We start from the raw sequence: 6,950 nt of genomic DNA, 5'->3' as shown, positions 1-6,950 counted from the left end.
GCGCACCAACTAACCAGACAAAACTGGTACAGCACGTGCGAAGAAATGGATCTACAGATTGGTTTTGCCAAAACATGGAATGTTCTTAGACATCTAATCGATCCAGATAAGAGCAAAACGACGCAAAAGCACAACCTAAGCAAGATAATCCATAATTACTCTGGTACAGACAAGGAGTTAATTAAAGAAATCCAAGACAAATACATAGGATCCAATGCCAAAGAAAATCTAAAGGCATACGCAGGGGCATACAACGAAGCACTCGATCGTCCTTTTACCGTGGCAGAGGTACGAGGGGCTATTCAAAATCTCCGCACAAAGTCTGCTCCGGGCCCAGACGGAGTTACCAACAAGATGCTTCGTAACCTGGACGATCAGTCTATTGAAGCTCTCACAAAATACATGACCATCTGCTGGGAAAGAGGCAAAATCCTGAAACAGTGGACAACAGCAAACATCGTAATGATCCCGAAGCCAGGCAAAAAACTACAGCTTGACAACCTCAGACCAATCTCGCTGACCTCGTGCATTGGGAAATTGATGGAACACGTGGTCCTCGACAGATTAAACAGATACACGGAGAACAGAGAAGCCTTTCCACACACAATGGTGGGCTTCCGCCCGAAATTATCGACGCAAGACATAGTACTGAGAATTAAGCACCAAATAATAGACGGAAACGGCTGCTCCCGGATGGATACCAGGGCCATAGGGGGCCTAGACCTAACCAAGGCCTTTGACAATGTGAAACATGAAGCAATATTGGAAAACCTGGAAAAATTAGGAGTTGGGCGTAAGACGTACGAACACATCAAAGACTTTCTATGTGACAGAAGAGCAATTTTAACAATAGGAGGAGCGGCGTCGGACGAACTAGAGATGGGAAGCAGAGGTACGCCGCAAGGCTCTGTCCTCTCGCCTTTTCTCTTCAATGTCGCCATGATAGGCCTCCCAGAAATACTTAATAACATTGAAGGTCTAAATCATAGCCTATACGCCGATGATATTACGCTATGGATAGCGGGAGGCAGTGATGGTCATATTCAGGACACACAGCAAAAGGCGATTGATGCGGTAGAAGCATACGTTGGGTCGAGAGGTCTGGGATGCTCCCCGCAGAAATCCGAGCTCCTGCTATACCAGCCAACGTCAAGAGGGAAAAAGAAAACCGAAGTCCCCAATATACAGCTCTTCGCAAACCAAGGACAACCCATACCGCTGGTTACAAGTATAAAGATCCTCGGTATGCGGATTCAGAACAACGGCTACAATATTGAAACCATCAGACAGTTAGAAAGCAATACATATCAGACAAGGCGTCTTATTTCGCGCATAGCAAATAAACACCATGGTATGAAAGAAAATAGCTTATTCCGACTAATTCAAACCTTTGTTCTCAGCCGGATCGTCTACGTAGCGCCATTCTTAGACCTTAAAACTGAAGAAAGAAAAGAATCAACGTCATGATCAGGAAAACCTACAAGCAAGCTCTGGGGATCCCGGTCTCCACTTCGAATGAACGTTTTGAAGCGCTGGGGCTCCATAACACCATAGAAGAATTGATAGAAGCTCACAGAAGTGCCCAGATGGAGAGGCTCTGCAAAAGTCAAACTGGGAGACATATTCTGGAATCACTGCGCATCAACTATGAACCCAGAACTGACATCAAAACAGATATTCCTGCGGACATTAGGAGACACCTATATATCCCCCCGTTACCCAAACACATGCATCCTTCGCACAACGAAGAACGAAGAAAAGAAATAGCCAAAGCATTAGGAGGAAGGTTTGACATTCTAAAGATGTGCTCTATGTAGAAGCAGCCGACTACGAACATCAAGATGCCATGGCAGTGGCAGTAGTCAATAATCGAGGATATGCAATTGCGTCAGCCACAATCCTAACAACAACGCCAGAGGTAGGAGAAGAGGTCGCCATTGCACTAGCAATGACATCGTCTTCCAAATATAAAATTATAATAAGTGATTCCAAGACCACCATATTAAATTACGCTAAAGGACGCATCTCGCCAAAGGCGCAAAAAATCCTCCAGGCTGGTTTCCACGGAGACCGAGCTAGGGGAATACAAATCATCTGGGCACCAGCCCACTCTGGCCTGCCAGGCAACGTGAATGCGCATGACGCCGCTCGAGGTTTCACAGACCGAGACGACGTCACCAACACCAACACGGACGCATTCGCAATCCGCCGGTCGGGCAGAGATAGGCTGGTTTCCTTTAGGGAAATCATTGATCATTACAGACTAGCCAGGGCTAGATACCCGGCAGCACATTGTTCATTAAACAAGTGGCAATCAGTGGCTTGGCGGCTAATACAAACCAACACTTTCCCCAACCCCATTGCGTTCAGTCACTATCACCCAGATGTATACACAGACATATGTAAGCATTGTAACAACCGAGCAGACCTTCAACACATAATCTGGGCATGCCCAAAGAAACAATATAACAATAACTGTTCAAAACCACAACAACCCAGTTTAATAAGAAATGAGGAGCAATGAGGGACCGTGTTGCTCAGCTCGGACCCGGATGTTCAAGAAAGAGTAGTCCGAATGGCTGAAGACGCCGCCGCGGCTCAGGGGCTGCCGGCCGCCGTCTAAAGGGGGGACGGGGGAGGCTTCTAGTCATTACCCCCTCCTCTAACCACATTTTGGACAAAATAAAGTTATTTCTCTCTCTCTCTCTCCGCGCTTCTCCGTTTCCCCGCATTAGCGCCGAACGCTCGCGATGTCCGTGACTGCAGCAGGCGGCTCTAGCGGCGGCTCGACCGAGCTCCCACCAGCTGCGAGCTACTGCGCATGCGCCGTGACGTCATGTCGCATGTCGTCTGCTGCGTGCCGCCTTTACACTTTGCATAGCTTTCGCCCCACTTCCCCTACGTGTGCTGGGACTGCAAGTGCTTCACGAGGCGTGCCGCCACGGACTACAAGGAAATGCTTATACTACAGCGCCTAGAATATATTCTACGCACTATACTTATACACTTCGTATAACTTAGCATCACTTCGTATAGCCAGGACCAGATAGGAACCGATCAACTCCGCTGTGTCTTTAGCCTTGCGCCACTAGTGCAAGCTACCACGATTTTTTTAAGGTTAACTAGAACAGCTTCGCTGTTAAAAAATGTCGCAGTTTCACCGGAAAGGCGAAGCATCAAATGCGATAACAAATTAGTACAGAGCTATACGGAGTAAGGATACTACTTTTATCAGCTGTATAAACTTGGACATGCACCAGAAACGCGGAGAACTGTTGTCGACGCCGTCGGCGTTTTGCCCCGTTCGCTCCGAACGCGCGCGGCGTTGGGGACTGTTGCCGGTGCTTCTGGGGGCGGCTCGGAGGTTTTGGACGAGATCAGAACGGGACACTCGTCGAGCAGCGTCGGAAGTCTTTCCCACCTTCTCGCCTCGCAACGTTTTATTGCGATAGCAATTATATGCACACTGCAAAGATGGCGCTGAGCCGTGCTCCCTCAAGGGCTGCAGAAGATAGCGTCAATCCTTTCCCTTTCCCTCAAGAACCACTTATCATATATCACTGCAAAGCAGATTTCTGCCGTCGGCGTCACCGTCGTCGTCGCCGTTGCCGTGAGGTTCCGTATGACGTCAATGGAGATGAAATCGTCGCCGCGCGCCGCCGAACGCTGTATGTGCGAGTGAAAGGGCGCGAGGGACGCGCTCTTTCAAGGGGAGTGAACCCACGGCGGAGAACAAACGCGCGTTCTGCGCTGTGCTCCCTTAAGGGCTGCAGAAGTAGGCATCTCATTCCTCCTCTGCAATCACCATATATTTTTAGAGTAAACGTACCTTCTTCCGACGCGCGAAAGGCCGTGGGGGAGGGGGGAGGGAAGGGAGGCGACGTTTAGCTGCGGCACCAAGTGCCTATTTATATCAGAGGCTCCGGCAACAGTCACCAACGGCCGCACGCATTTTGAGCGAACGCGGGCAAAACGCCGACGGCGTCGACAACAGTTGTGTGTGTTGCCGGTGCTGCTGCATGTCCAAGTTTATACAGCTGATAAATCTGCTATCATTACTCCGTATAGCTCTCTTCAAATTTGCTATCGCAATTGATGCTTCGCCTTTCAGGTGAAACTGCGACAACTTTTTTATATCAATATGCATTTGGTGCCCCAGCTAAACGTCACCTCTCCTCCCTCCTTCCCGTCCCCCCACGGCCTTTCGCGCGACGGAAGAAGTCGCGTTTGCTCTATGTATATGGTGATTGTAAAGGAGGAAAGAGACGCCTAATTCTGCAGTCCTTCAGGGAGCACGGCGCAGAACGCGCGTTTGCTCTCTGCCCTGCTTCCCTCCCCGTGAAAGCGCGAGAGGGACGCGCGCTTTCACATGCAGCATACGGTGCGCGGCGACGATTTCATCGCCGTTTGACGTCATTACGGAACCTCACGGCGACGGCGACGCCGATGGTAGAAATCTGCTGTGAGTGTCCATATAATTGCTATCGCAAGAAAAGCTGAGGGCAGCTTGCACTAGTGGTGCAAGACTGGAGTAAACAGCGGAGCTGGTGAACGACGTCGCTTCTTCCAGGTTTTACTAGGCTTGGCTAAGTTTTGCTAGGAAATGCTAAGTGTTTCTAAGCACGGTATTCCGAATCGATTCACCGCCGACGCGCAGATTCTCGCTTGGCCGCGCGTCACGCTGCAAGATGAGCAGCTTCTTCAGGTGTCCGGATCTTCTTTGGTCGTCCCATCTGAAGGCTACATGTACTCGCCACAGAGTCAACGAGAGTTAGGCCGCTGTCGCGGCGGCTCCGAGCTTCATCTCCCCGGTGACGTCACGGCCACGCTGCGCCTCCACACTCGCCGGGGCGTGGCTGGTCGAAACTTGCCGAGCCGCCGCTAGAGGCACCGGTTGCAGTCCGGATAGGGTGCCTTGATGCCAGCGCCGCCGTTCAGGGTGGAGACAACCCCGCTGGCGCCGCCATATTGAATCACACGAGCTCAGACTCAGCTACGCTTGCGTTCATAAATAGTGTTACTCGCGGCGCACTTCCAAGTGCTTTGCCTTGATGAGGATTTTTTATCGGTATCCCATCTGCGCATCTTTATAACCAATAGCCGTTAACTCGTCGAAGGTCGAAGACGTAAATGTATGCCGCCGGGAACATGCCCCAAGTTGCCTAATTCAATCACATTTAATACGCCGTGTGTATGTTTGAAATACGCACAATTTTTTTGCGCTTCGATGCTTGGTATATAAGGTTTGCGACCCCCTGTGAGTGGAAGATTTTCTTTTTCGTTGTTGGGTTTTGGTTTACACGTCACGCCTCCTTTACCGTAGCCAACCACTCGCGCACGGCGGTTAGTTTCCCTTGCGTTGCGCTGGCTCTTCGCGTTCGTTGAAATTATTTGACGATATCTACGCGCAATTTTGCTTTTTTTTGCCAACAAACCTGTGTGCTGACAGGATTAAGCTGGTGTAAAAATAACTGCGATGCGAAAATAAGGTTTAGTTAGTGCTGTAGAGAAAAATGTAACGTAACTTGTCTGTGTCAATCTTGCGTAGTGCACACAAGAAACCAAACGATGCACAGAATACATTTACTTAGTAATGTCTAGTACAGTCAATCATTAAAGAGATATGTACATGAAAAATTATATGTACTGTGTGGCGCCTGAAGGTTATGTTGAAAGACGAGATACAAAAAAAAATCGCAAGGTAGGCTCGACACACACAATTCGGGATAGGGAGAGTTTTTTCAAATTTATTCATTACATGGGAGGGGGGGGGGTTAAGTGAGTACATCAACCTTATTACACACAATATAAATCGAAAACAAGAATACAAACAAGCAAACGCAACCGCGGGTAATATTAATCAAGATATCCAGCCAGAATACATCAGCTACCATCGAATACGTCGCATCAGCCAAACACATCGAAGGCGAGTACCGAAAATTTTATAAATAACCATTAGAACACTGATAACTACATTGAAACAATAAACAACACTGCATACATATCGCGTACAAAAACCGTAAATGAAACTAAGACAGTCAAATACAGATTAGCAATGTTTTTCACTTCGAAAATATAGTCCATGATCATGTAGGGCTGTTGACTTTAACAGACGGCGCCCATCCTGTCGATTTCCCTCGTACTGGTCCTCTTCAACGTGTTTCTAAGTACAAGTAAAACAACAAAAATGATTATTGATATGAAGAGTTGCCTTGTAAATACAGAGAACCCATTACAGTGCTTAAAAATAAATTTTCGCAGAAGTAATGCTGTATTACCTCGCTTCACACGTTTCGAAGAAATGCACAGGCTAAAACAGACACCATGCCAGAAAACGCCGAAACATTTTGGTCCCATGGTGCCCCTTAACTCTACTACACCAGGGCATACCGTGCACAGGCATTTAAAGACCGTCACAGTACCCACTACGATCGGGAATGAGCACGAATGACCATCGGCTTACGAGCACCACGCTACAAATATATTCGTCTAAATATCAGCTATATAATGTAACAACCTGAGATCCGCAAGATATCTGCTGAGAAATCAGAGAAAATCACAATGCTTCGCTTGCCACGTACACAACAGCCGCTCTCCCCCGAAGAAGCACTGCGTTCTTTAGTCCCAAATAACCAGCAGAAACTGAGACGATGTGTGCTTCCCGTGAAAAGTAACAAGAGACACACGATGTGTGCTTCCCGTGAAAAGTAAAACACGTGGGTTTCATGACGATTTGTAGCTAATGTAAGACTATTTCGCGGCGAAGCATTTTCGTCAGTCCTTAAAATAAGGGTACACTCTTAGCACGGTAACGTTTATGCTAACCTATAATTGCAGGTAACGTATAACATAAAGGTTACTCGGTGGCTGAAAAAACTTGATCTTTGTGTTTTCGTGAATTTCCGTCGCGGCTAGAGGTTACATGTGGCGAAGCGTATATTTTAAAGTTA

The sequence above is a fragment of the Dermacentor silvarum genome, chromosome 4 (genome assembly GCF_013339745.2).
Source record: "Dermacentor silvarum isolate Dsil-2018 chromosome 4, BIME_Dsil_1.4, whole genome shotgun sequence".
Classification (NCBI taxonomy): domain Eukaryota; kingdom Metazoa; phylum Arthropoda; class Arachnida; order Ixodida; family Ixodidae; genus Dermacentor; species Dermacentor silvarum.
This window is presented reverse-complemented; position numbering follows the sequence as displayed.